Consider the following 13,181-nt stretch of genomic DNA (forward strand, 5'->3'; position numbering starts at 1 on the left):
CAAAGGTTGTGTAGGAAACACTTTACATTTAATAAGGTTGACTTCATTAACATTTTTTTTATTACATTAGATTTGATGGGTGGGTGACATTTACTGACAACAAAGGTTTCTAAACGTAACAAACGTAACCAAAAAATGGGTCCCCGTCCACTGGGTGTAACTACGCTGCACTGGGCCCCGGTGCCACTGCAACTGCTGGATTATTGATGCCTCCGCCCCAAAGAATACCTCTGTGCCATCAATCTCTTAGGACCTCTGCACAGAGGGCACTGTTGTTTCAGGGGGTCTCACTCTAATGTACCCTATCTGCTTCCATTGGCACGTTTAGACAGGGGTGTAGCTTCAGCGGGCTGTTTGGGGTGTTAAAACACCCCCCCCCATAAATGTCGTATGTAGTAATTCGTTGGGTGCAGGTGCTGTAAGACAGGTACGGCAAGGTGTGTGTCGGATTTTATTTGGGATTTCTAAATACACATGCAAACAAAAACACATAAGTCTCTCGGTTATTTCACAAAATAATGAGTGTTAGGTACCCCTCATGAATACTAATAACACATTGAAGCCAATATACCCTAATGTGGTTAAAACCCCAAATTCAGCTCCACTCGGGGTTCTCCCTCTAATTCAGTTCGTCAGTTCTCTTTCTTTGACAGTAAAATCAGCCTCCTTGGAGACTGTCAAAAATTGCAATGTCGACAATCTTTCAAGTCGCCACAACGGGGTATTGGGTAAAGTTTTCAATAAGCAATAATCGCGCCTCGGTTCGACCTCATTGGCTACGATACTGCCACTGCGCAAAGCTAAAGAGAGGTAAGTCACTCGAGGTACGCACCGGAGATGAAACTTAGGACACCTACAGCGAGCAAAAGTCACCCTCACACATCCCTCGGAGACACAGATAACAATAACTCACCAGGAGCAACACTCTGAACTGTGCTCTAGTACCCGTCAGCCTCATAAACACGATGTATTGTGCGTAGAGGTTTCTGGGGGTACATATGCTAATTAGTATTTCCTTTTAAAGAGCCTGGTCAGTGCTGGAGCGAAAAAAATTCCTCCGCAGCAATACAAGGACTCCATGAGTCTGAGAGAGAGAGAGAGAGAGAAAGAGAGAGAGAGGGGAAGGGAGAGGGGGAGAGAGAGAGAGGGGGAGAGAGAGAGAGAGAGAGAGAGAGAGAGAGAGAGAGAGAGAGAGCGAGAGAGAGAGAGAGAGAGCGAGCGAGCGAGCGAGCGAGAGAGAGAGAGAGAGAGAGAGAGAGAGAAAGAGAGAGAGAGAGAGAGTCTCTGAGAGAGAGAGAGAGTCTCTGAGAGAGAGAGAGAGTCTCTGAGAGAGAGAGAGAGAGAGAAAGAGAGAGAGAGGGGAAGGGAGGGAGAGAGAGAGAGAGAGAGAGAGAGAGAGAGAGAGAGAGAGAGAGAGAGCGAGAGAGCGAGCGAGAGAGAGAGCGAGAGAGAGCGAGCGAGCGAGAGAGAGAGCGAGAGAGAGAGAGAGAGAGAGAGAGAGAGAGAGAAAGAGAGAGTGAGATGCTTTTTGCTCCCTCAGGACAGGAGGATTTTGTCGACACGGAGAAGGCTTGAACCCGGCCAACGAAGTCAGGGCACAGGGAGATATGAATATTATTGTTTTAAAACTATGACATTTAATAAGTTATAGGGTGGGGTATTTCAATTGCCTTTATTTTGTTAGATATGAGTCTTAATATTTAGATGGAATTCTGTAGTTTTGAATAAAATAACATTCTAATAATAAGGTTCACTTCATCAATGCCAATTTTTTTTATTTACTACATTAGATTGGACCAGTGGGTGACATTTACTGACAACAAAGGTTTCTAAACATAACCGTAAAAATGGGTCCCCGTCCTCTGGGTGTAACTACGCTGCACTGGGCCCCGGTGCCACTGCACCCGCTGGATAATTGATGCTGCCGCCCCAAAAAATATCTCTGTGCCCTCACAACACACCTTTTAATTTCTTATGTGCACAGAGGGCCCTGTTGTTTCAGGGGGTCTCACTCTAATGTGCCACTACTTCCATTGGCACGTTTAGACAGGGGCCTAGCTTCAGTGGGGTGTTTGAAGTGTTACAGCACCCCAACCCCCACAATAAATGTCTTCTGTAGTAAATCGTTGGGTACAGGTGCGTTAAGTAAGGTACGGCAAGGTGTGTGTCGGATTTCATTTGGGATTTTCAACTACACATGCAGACAAAAACACACAAATTTCTCGGTTATTTTCCAAAATAATGAGTTTTAGGCACCACTCATGAATACTAATGACACATTAAAGCCATAATAACCTAATGCGTTACACCCCCAAATTCAGATCCAGTCAGGGTTGTCTCTTTTGCTCAGTTTTCTTTCGTTGACAGTACAATCAGCCTCCTCGGAGACTGTCAACAATTGCAATGTCGACTATATTTCAAGTCGCCACAGCGGGGTATTGGGTAAAGTTTTCAATAAGCAATAATCGCGCCTCGGTTCGACCTCATGGGCTACGATACTGCCACTGCGCAAAGCTAAAGAGAGGTAAGTCACTCGAGGTACGCACCGGAAATTAAACCTAGGACACCTACAGCGAGCAAATGTCACCCTCACACACCACTCAAACACAGATAACAATAACTCACCAGGAGCAGAACTCTGAACTGTATCTATTACCCGCCAGCCTCATAAACACGAGGTATTGTGCGCAAAGGATTCTGGGGGTACATATGCTAATTAGCATTTCCCTTCAAAGGGCCCGGTCACCGCTTGAGCAAAAATTCCTAAAACACCAACACCACAGATATGTTCTCAAAACAAGTTATTTTAATAGGCCACTTTGATTAAAGACAATCTTAATAATATTACTTCTCTTTTCTGGGCCCGAAGTCTTAAATCTGGCAGTGCTTCCTGGAGACACTTACGCTTCACATATGTAATGTACAATACTGCTCTGAGATCCGAAGTTGCAATGGGTCAAACGGCTTCTAGTAGCTCAGAGCAGAGACACGGATTGAAAGGTAGTACTAATACCGAACTGTGGCCACAGAATAAAAGGGGAGCACCTTTTATTGCGCGACATCCACATGTTGAGCTGTTTTCTGCTGCGTGCACATTGTAACTTTTACTTTCTTTCAATGCAAACCCCTTGTTTACAGTGAAACGTGTTTTCCGCGGGCTCCGCTGAATGTATATACTTATCCAGCTCAACATAACTTTGTAGTTTGAACGCTGTCGGGATCCGTTTTGCAGCGACAGGTATTAAAATGGCAAATTAGGATTAAATACTGCACAGAATGTGCTGCATAATTTGACTCTCTGAACACATAATTTTGCCAACTCTCCCCTGCCGCATAATTTATGATTTAAGACGTCACCAGGCGAGCTCATCTTGGCGCACTGGCTGCACTAAACTCACACCATTGCCACTAGCGTGAGGCTCTCAGCAGCAAAGGGGGCTCCTCAGTCCAGGTCATTACCCATCAATATGTGTCTGCCCCAGAGGATCAAAACAGGATTCACCGTTCACACAAATTCAATTATTGGCCTCTCTACTGAGACTGCAGAGGGTTACTAATTGTCTTCCAGCTATATGGGAAATTATAGTTAGTGAGTTTTCTCCAACAGCCATGTTGTGTTATGTTTAGGTCTCGCCTGTCGATGCGCATGCGCATCGAGCAAGCGAGACTATGGGGGCTTATCCACTCTTTATCCACTGCAAGGAATCGTGGCGATTCCTTGCAGTGCCCGTGACTTTTAAGCTCAATGCGCATGCGCATTGAGCTTAAAAGCGCGTGCACGTCCGTCTTGTTTTACCCGCTCCGCCCCCTCCCCTTCCCGCCGTGTCGCATTTCTCATCCCCCCTCCCCTCTCCTCCGTCCGTCTTCTTTGTTTAATTTAACCCGCTCCGCCCCCTCCCCTTCCCGCCGTGTCGCATTTCTCCTCCCCCCTCCCCTCTCTTCCCTCCGTCTCGTTCGCATTTCTCATCCCCCCTCCCCTCTCCTCCGTCCGTCTTCTTTGTTTAATTTAACCCGCTCCGCCCCCTCCCCTTCCCGCCGTGTCGCATTTCTCCTCCCCCCTCCCCTCTCTTCCCTCCGTTTCGTTTTTTTCGTCATTGCGCTGATAATTACTGAGACTTCTTTTGGCATCATTGCATATTGGCCATAGATGAAAATTATGCCCATGTTACGCTTGGCGAGGGGAGCTGCTAATTTACGCCGGGGCACCTCTACTAGAAGTTAGGAGCGAGAGAAGAGGGCTGACCTAATACTCCGCCCTGCAAGAACCCCCCGACCACCCCATAAGGTTTAATCAGGGGAAACCTCGCCTGCTGCACTGAATCTACCCACGCACGACAGCGCTCACAAAGCGCGTGCCCCTCAGCGTAGCATCTGTTTACCCAGTAGCCGCGGGTGCACGCATTAACTGTGCGGGCAACAATGTTCAAGCTCGATAAAACGAAATCTCTCATACAACTATCCATACAACTTTTGAAGACTGCTAAATAATAAGCGGCTTACCTGGAGGACATGGTGCTACCATTGACTGTAACCCTTTGTTCGACTCACTGCTGAGCAGGATGCACAATGTAAACGTGACACTTTTCACAGTGGGCGGGGCGCCGTGGGTGTTGGCGCTCATTTGCATCTTTGTAGTGAAGTGTTCATTTTGCATAGGAGTCCTATTGGCCAATCACCAGGAGCGTATGCCAGCTGGACTCCGTTATATCACTTTTCGAAGTGAAAGAACATGCAGAGTCTGCATCGTTGTTCTCGCGAGATCTCTATATAACAGAAAAGTCAAAGAACGCTGTAGCTATGTATTCTCCGGACGTATAGTTAAAGATGAAGGGAACTATTGTTTTATGACCCTCATGTGACTAAAAAAATTGAGGCGCTGTTTGCTGTCAGAGACAAATTGACAGAATACAGAAAGCCGGATTGGGTACTAGATTGTACGTGGGTAAGGTTCCCAATTGATTCTGAGTTATCATAGACATAATATTTTAAACGCCGGCCAGCGTACTATTTTGCAAATAATTGTTTTCACGGGTTTTGTCCAATTGGCTCATTGAAATAAATGGCTAATTCCCACAAAGTTTTAGCATACTTGCTAAGACAGTAACAACAACACCCCTCACACACCCCCTCACTGACGCTCTCACACACCACCTCACACACCCCCTCACTCACCCTCTCACACACACCCTCACTGACCCTCTCACACCCGCTCAGCCTCACCCTCACTCTCCCTTACACTCCCTCACCCTCCCTCACCCTCCCTCCCCTCCCCCTCACCCCCCTCACCCTCAACTCCCTCATACTAACCCCCCTCACCCTCACCCTCACCCCCCTCACCCTCACCCTCCCCCCTCACCCGCACCCCCCTCACCCTCACACCCCTCACCCTCACACCCCTCACCCCCTCACCCTCACCCCCCCTCACCCTCACCCCCCTCACCCTCACCCTCACCCTCACCCTGACACCCCTCACCCCCCTCACACTCACACCCCTCACCCTCACACCCCTCACCCTCACACCCCTCACCCTCACACCCTTCACCCTCACACCACTCACCCTCACACCACTCAGTGCTACAACACATTTTGGGTTACAATATGTGTCAGATTTACGAAACATAAAACTATTGGCATTGTAAATAACAAAGCAATTAGTTTCGCAATTTAAAAAAAAAACATCCTCACCCTCAAACTTTCACCCTCAACACCTCACTCACCCTCACTCTCACTCACCCTCACTCAGCCTCAACTACTCCCCCTCACCCTCACTCACCCTCAACACCTCACCCTAACTCACCCTCACCCTCACTCAACACCTCACTCGCCCTCACCCTCACTCACCCTCAACACCTCACCCTCAACGCCTCACCCTCACCCTCACTCACCCTCACCCTCACTCACCCTCACCCTCACTCACCCTCACCCTCACTCACCCTCACTCTCACTCACCCTCACTCTCACTCACCCTCACTCTCACTCACCCTCACTCTCACTCTCACTCACCCTCAACACCTCACCCTCACTCACCCTCAACACCTCACCCTCACTCACCCTCACCCACCCTCACGCTCACCCTCACTCACCCTCAACACCTCACCCTCACACAGTGCAATAGGTCTCAGACCATTTCAGTTAGAGCTTTTAGAAATGTTTATGGCTTTTTTTATTTGTAATTCTTTAGCATTGGCTACAGGAAACAAAAATGCTAAACATTTACCAAAAAAACCCATAAACAATTCTAAAAGCACTAACTCTAATGGTGCGAGACCTATTGCATTTCCAATGCTTGTTTATAATAATAATTATATACGGAGGTCATTTTATTACATTTATTATCTATGTATTTTTACAGTAACTCCTTTGTGCTTGCACGCCTGGGTTCGATTCCATCCTCGACGCCAATTCAGGCTCTATCGGTAGAAGGAGGACGCTTCACAGGCCAAGCAGTGAACAGAAGAAGGGTTTATTTCTCGAGATAATAAAACCAGCACTCGGGTCCCTTCGGGGACCCACCAGAGAATGAACAGAGGAGCCCGTCCAGCCAGGAATGACCGAGGCACTCTCATGCTAAACATTCCAACCACCAAGACATCACACAGCATCAATCCTGGAACGAACTAAACACAGAAGTCACTGTCGAAATACACGGATATTAAATATCAGAAAACGACCTACATGCAAAATAATGATTAAAACATAACACAACAAAGAATTTGAACCTAATTTCCCCTTTTTAGCTTCTGATTTATTTTAGCACTTATACTATAAATGAATAGAGCTACAAAGTTACCACCAGTAACCTATAGATCTGAAGACGGTGTACATTAGGCATTAGGCAGCGAGGAGCAGGCGGCGCATTGCGGTAGGGGGACAGTGAGAGCGTCTCCTCAACCCGCTGACGCCCAGGTACTAAGACACTGATCTTGACAGCGATAGTTTTTAAATTGTAACATGTGATTTAATACATGGTTTCTGCAAGTATTTTAATTGCGCTGCAATTTTAGATCTTCAGCCTCTTGAAAAGCGCCACTCGCCTTGTGGGAGAGAATAAAACATTAGTAAATACCTTGGCTCGATTCCACGTCCTGCCCGCCCCGGTCCGACTCGGCAACCAGTGCCGTTGAGCGGAGGACGGGTCAGGCAGAGCAAGGTAACTTCCGCTTTCTCTGAGCGTTCAGCGCTCTAGTTGCTGCACCTGAGAGTACTTAGGCAGCGAGGAGCAGGCGGCGCATTGCGGTAGGAGGACAGTGAGAGCGTCTCCTCAACCCGCTGACGCCCAGGTACTAAGACACTGATCTTGACAGCGATAGTTTTTAAATTGTAACATGTGATTTAATACATGGTTTCTGCACGTATTTTAATTGCGCTGTAATTTTAGATCTTCAGCCTCTTGAAAAGCGCCACTCGCCTTGTGGGAGAGAATAAAACATTAGTAAATACCTTGGCTCGATTCCACGTCCTGCCCGCCCCGGTCCGACTCGGCAACCAGTGCCGTTGAGCGGAGGGCGGGTCAGGCAGAGCAAGGTAACTTCCGCTTTCTCTGAGCGTTCAGCGCTCTAGTTGCTGCACCTGAGGGTACTTAGCCCCCTCGTCACAACAAGCGCGCAGCGGTCGCGCGAAGCGAAGCGCCTGAGACGCGCCAGAGAGAAGCCCGTCTGCGCCCGTCTGCGACAGGACGGGACCAGGGGCCTCTCACCTTACCCTGTTTGCCTTTCCACCATGGCCTCAACTAAAGACACTCGCATCAGGTACACCTCGCAGTCCTTGCTAACACTCCAACCTCAGGGATTACAGAGGTGTGCCAGCGACAATTGGCCTTTTCCAGAGGGCCCGTTTTCTTGTCCCCTATGCAGATTCCAAGCCACTTCCAACGGCATTATTACTGGTTCTGCTAGGGACAATGAGACCACCTTAAAAACTAAAGGCTGGAAAAGTTTTCTCCTAAATGTTCGATCATTGCCCCGACATCATGTAGAGATTTGGGATACTATCCAAAGTCACAAACCTGAAATATGTTTCCTCACGGAAACCTGGCTGAAGTCTCACACTGTTTCATCCATAACTCTGGGTATCCCTCAAGGATATAAAATTTTAAGACAAGACCGCCCTATAAAAATTGGTGGAGGAATTGCCATCATTTTTAAAGAAAAAATCCATATTACGGTAGTGGAACAAATTAATTTACCGACTATGGAAATCATGATTTTTAAAATTCACACCAAAACTAAAGATCACTGGAAAGGCGCCCTAGTATATCGACCTCCGGGCCCCAATGCTGGCTTTTCACTCGCTTTAACTGAAATACTAGCCCCACACTTAAGACCTAAAGAAAATTTTATTGTTCTCGGCGATTTCAATTTCCATGCAGATATTGCAGATGATCCTGATACCAAGCTTCTCCTTGCCATTCTGGCTCTTTTAGGTCTTCACCTAAGAAACTGTGGCCCTACCCACAGGAAAGGCCATACATTGGACTTGATCTTTACCAACTATCCTTTAATACACTGTCACCCTCCTATATCCATCAGCTGGTCTGACCACAGCATGTTGGAATTCTCCTTCCTGAGACTAGATAAACCCCCTGCTCCCCCGGCCACTATGAGCATTACTAAAAGAGCATGGCACAAAATTACTCCAACTTCTTTTGAACAAACCTGGAAAGAGCCAACTATTTCCGATTCGGATAACATCGATTCGGCTTTATCCAAACTAAATAGCTCTCTTCTAGAGACCATAAACTCTCTAGCCCCGCAAAAGACTGTCAAAAAACCCCCGACCACCAAAAAAGAAATATGGTATTCCGACTCACTAAAAACAGAGAAACAAAAATGTAGGAAACTGGAAAAGCAATGGAGAAAGGACCACTCTCTTGCTAGTAAGGCACTCTACCAGCAGGCCATATCCACCTACTATAATAACATCAAAAAGGCAAGAAAAACCAGCCTGCGCTCCCAGCTTGATGAAGCTGCTAACTCCACTAGAGAACTATATAAAATTCTCAAGACCTTCACTAACCCCTTGGCATGCGAAAGTCCGGATACCTTCTCTCAAGAACTATGCAACAATATTTCCCAATTCTTTGAGGACAAAATTGACACCATTTACAATAAAATCTTGGCCAAGCACCCTAATAACCCGGAAGACTCCACTACCTTATGTCAAGAAACCCCTTCGGAGACCTTTAAAGTCATTCCAGAAGTTACAGAAAATGAAGTTCAAACACTCCTGGAAAACATGAAATCTGGCTCTCCTCGTGATCTTCTCCCGGCTAGGTTAACCAATAACCTGAGCAGATCATTATGCCCTATTATTACTAAAATCCTTAACCTTTCTTTTAAAGAAGGTAAGCTCCCGCAACAGTGGAAAGAGGCAACTGTGAACCCGATACGTAAAAATACCACCTCTCCCTGGACTGAACTCTCCAACCTCCGCCCTATCTCTCTTTTGCCCCTCCTGACCAAACTGGCTGAGAAACTTGTCAACACTCAGATCTCTAGCTTTATCGAAGCGACAGGGGGCCTGGACCAATCCCAATCTGGGTTCAGGCCCAACTACAGCACCGAATCTGCACTCCTCTCCGTTACCGATAACATCAAGATGTCACAGGATAGAGGAGGCTCGATGATTCTGGTGCTGTTAGACCTGTCAGCTGCTTTCGATACTGTTTCTCATAAGATCTTGCTGAACCGGTTACAAGGAGTGGGCATCAGAGGTCAAGCACTTGCATGGTTGGAGAGTTTTCTCTCCGGTCGCTCACAATCTGTCAGCCTGGGCCCCTACCACTCCATCTCCAGGGCGCTCACTAAGGGGGTGCCACAGGGCTCATGTCTAAGCCCCACATTATTCAATGTATATGTGGCCCCCCTTGCTGAGATTGTGAGGAAGTACGGATTCACTCCAGTGTCGTACGCCGACGACACTCAACTCCTCTACCCTTTCCATGCCCCTGACCCTAATGTTAGGGAAAACTTTGCGGAAGGCATGAGGGCCATCTCCAACTGGATGGCTGCCAACTACCTCCAGTGCAATGTCGGGAAGACCGAAGTAATGTGTTTTGGGAAAGCCAGCATGCTTTGGTCCCCTGATTGGTGGCCCCAAGATTTGGGACCTGTACCCTCCCCTAAACCTACCATCAAAAATCTGGGTGTGAAACTAGACCAAAACTTAACTCTTAAAGAACATGCAAATGTAATTGCAGGTGCTTGTTTTCACACCATTGGATTACTCAGACGAGTCTTCCCCCTGTTACCTGACACCTACAGAAAGACTCTGGTTCAAGCCCTTGTAATAAGTCGCCTTGACTATTGCAACGGGCTTCTGATACAAGCCAATGAGGATGCCATCAATCGTTTGCAGGTGGTCCAGAACACGGCGGCAAGATTGATTCTGAATGCCCCCCCAAGAACATCTTCTGGACCCCTGTTGAAAAAACTTCACTGGCTCCCAATACGCCAACGGGTTAAATTCAAAATTTGCTGCACTGTACATAAGTGTTTATTTGGAAATGGCCCCAAATATCTTGCCAAACTACTCCAGCCCTACAAACCAGACCGAGAATTACGGTCAAGTAACCTACTCCTGCTCAAACCACCTTTCATTAAAAAAGCCAGACAAGGCGGCCGAGCCCTCTCATCAGTGGGGCCGGCCCTGTGGAACAACTTGCCGCTTAGCTTAAGACAGATCTCCAAACATCTCACCTTTAGAAAAATGCTAAAAACGAATCTGTTTATGGAGACATTTAGGATTGCTGCCTATACAGTATCTTTGCGGCCTGTTGTTGTCAAAGCGCGGAGATAACCCTTTCGGGCTCGATTCTTGCGCTATAGAAGTATATAAATAAATAAATAAATTATCAATCAAACGACGGCTTTTCGACAGCAAGAAGTGTGGCGGAGCCAGGATTTTGAATATGCCCAAGGCTACACAAAGTGTGGACATATTTGGTGTTTATGCGTCAAGAGCAGCACGGGATGAGTCAGGCGCTCTGATCTCCATGCTGAACAATTCGCGCCAGAAGCGTGAGCGCCATGAAAGGTCCTTTCTCCTTCATATAACAGAACACAGGCGACATCACACCACCTCGGGCCTGACTTACGGTCGGCGGTAACAGAGCATCAGACAATGACGTGATGGGGCTACAACCACCCCACTGAGTGCACCAAGGGGAGTCCCGGGGTGGAGGATATTCATAGCTGCCGAGGTTTCAGATTGCTCAGTGTGACAGTTTCATATTTTCAGTGCGGTGACGAAGATCCCATGAGTGACGTGCACACGCGAGGAGTACTGCGATGCACCAGCAGACTGCAGGTAGGGCACGCAGGCCCCAGGAGGTAAGGAGAAGGATCGACCAAGGTGCCTGCCACCTCGGGAGGAGGTACGCGGGGGAATGAGCAGTGTTCCTGAGTATTGCTCCCTGCACACGTGGGCAATCCCACGGGAAGGAGGAAAGGAGGAGGGAAATAAAATAAACCAAGAATCCCACTGGACAGACAAAACAAAAAGGAAAAAAAAAGGCAAGCAGAAAACGGACACAGAGTGCAGTGCAAGGTGATACACCACCACAGGCACCCACAGAGCAACAGAATTGGGAGGGCAACAGAGGAGATAAGCAGCGCGCCAGAGAAGGAGAAAAGAGCGCAGTCCCTAAATTGGAGATAGCAGCAGGGAGAAAAAAAACAAGATAGAGCTATAGGACGCTTCACATAGCAAAGGGACAAGGACTGAAGGAGGAACGTAAGGTAAATAACCACAGCCAGCATGGTTGATGTAGACCTGGCACAACAGAGACTCCCAGTGCACCACACACTTACTGGGGTACAGCCACCCTTCAGCGAACTGGAAGATCCAGCCACAGTGTCCCAAAGTGGAAAATCTGGATCGAAGGCCTTAATAACTATTTCATAGCCACAAGTGAGACCGAGGACCAGTAAAGAGGTCGTTACGTCTCCACTATGCTGGAGATCAAATATTCAAGTTATTCAAAGAGTTACTGAATACAAGCATCGCCACGGACTACAATGCTGCGGTGGCAGCTTTAGATGCACACATCGACCCCCAACTAAATCCTGATTTTGAACGATTCAAATTGCGCCAGGCCCAGACAAGAGAAGGGTAGGTGCTTGATGCGTTTTACGCCCATCTGCGCGAACTGGCCAGCACATGTACCGAGGAAGATCAACCCAAGGAGATACAGGCCCAGATGATCCAAGGGTGCAGAGACAAGACGCTCCAGTGACTCATCCTACGCCAGACAAGAATCACCTTGGAAGACATCCTTATACTAGGGAGGACCCATGATCTATCCACAGCCAGAGATAACTAAATGGACAACGCTCTCACAAAGCCCCAAGGAAGACCACAGACCATCAAAACAGAGGGGGCCGACGCTCTTCGCATGAATGTACGAAGAGACACACCCAAGAAAAAAATGTGGATGACTACACCTAGAATCAGCAGGCCAGGCATGCGCAGTGAGAGCAGACCTTTTAGCGGTTGAGACTGCTCGTGCATGAAGCCTGGACACCATTATGACATACTGATAACACAGCTACAGACGGCTCTCCATACCTCTCACTCATGTCACAACATGAACACTTCCCCACAACCAGAGTTCACCCAGATACCTCGAAACGACTTAGTTTACATAATAGAGTTCATTGTCGCATGAAAAAAGTACAGAAAAATAACATATGGAGAAAAAAAGTGATCTAGAGAATGCAAGCAGAGGTAAAAATGCAATGTAAACAGGGACTCCTTCGCTGTTATGGATTACAACCATGCTATTTACATTCGTTGTAGTGAATTCAAGCATTATTTCTGCCTGTAAAGGACATGCATTTAGGATCCGATGGGGACCCATTTCAAAGTTTTTAATAACTGCTGCAGCAAAGACCTATTAAGACCAACTCAACTGAAAGCCCTGCACATTGATGTAGAGTGAGTGATGGGCAGGGCTCTATCAGATCCATGCCCTTGAAACCGCCTGCACATCTTCATAGGTCACTCGGCAATCCCAGGCCCATTCCTAGAGATGGAGGCGCTACTGACAGCTCAAGGCAGATGCCTGGCTCATTTCAAGGCCTCTCTGAGCGCTGGAGCCAAAATAAAGCTGAGCTTTTTTGTGCGGTTTATCTGCCCTCATGTTCTAACCTCATGCGCCATTAATTAACAAGAAATCAGAG

General features: G+C 47.5%; 1 protein-coding gene and 2 non-coding genes across 3 annotated transcripts in view; all 3 read right to left on the minus strand.

Annotated features, from left to right (window-relative positions):
- Positions 1-13,181, minus strand: part of TRIM44 (tripartite motif containing 44) — a 511,513-nt gene that overhangs the window by 87,837 nt on the left and 410,495 nt on the right. The window lies entirely within an intron of this gene.
- LOC147729234 (U4 spliceosomal RNA) lies at positions 663-802 on the minus strand. The gene has a single exon (XR_015309243.1). It is a non-coding gene; the product is annotated as a U4 spliceosomal RNA (small nuclear RNA).
- Positions 2,377-2,516, minus strand: LOC147729235 (U4 spliceosomal RNA). Its single transcript, XR_015309245.1, has one exon. It is a non-coding gene; the product is annotated as a U4 spliceosomal RNA (small nuclear RNA).

The sequence above is a fragment of the Lissotriton vulgaris genome, chromosome 2_2, assembly GCF_964263255.1.
Source record: "Lissotriton vulgaris chromosome 2_2, aLisVul1.2, whole genome shotgun sequence".
NCBI lineage: Eukaryota > Metazoa > Chordata > Amphibia > Caudata > Salamandridae > Lissotriton > Lissotriton vulgaris.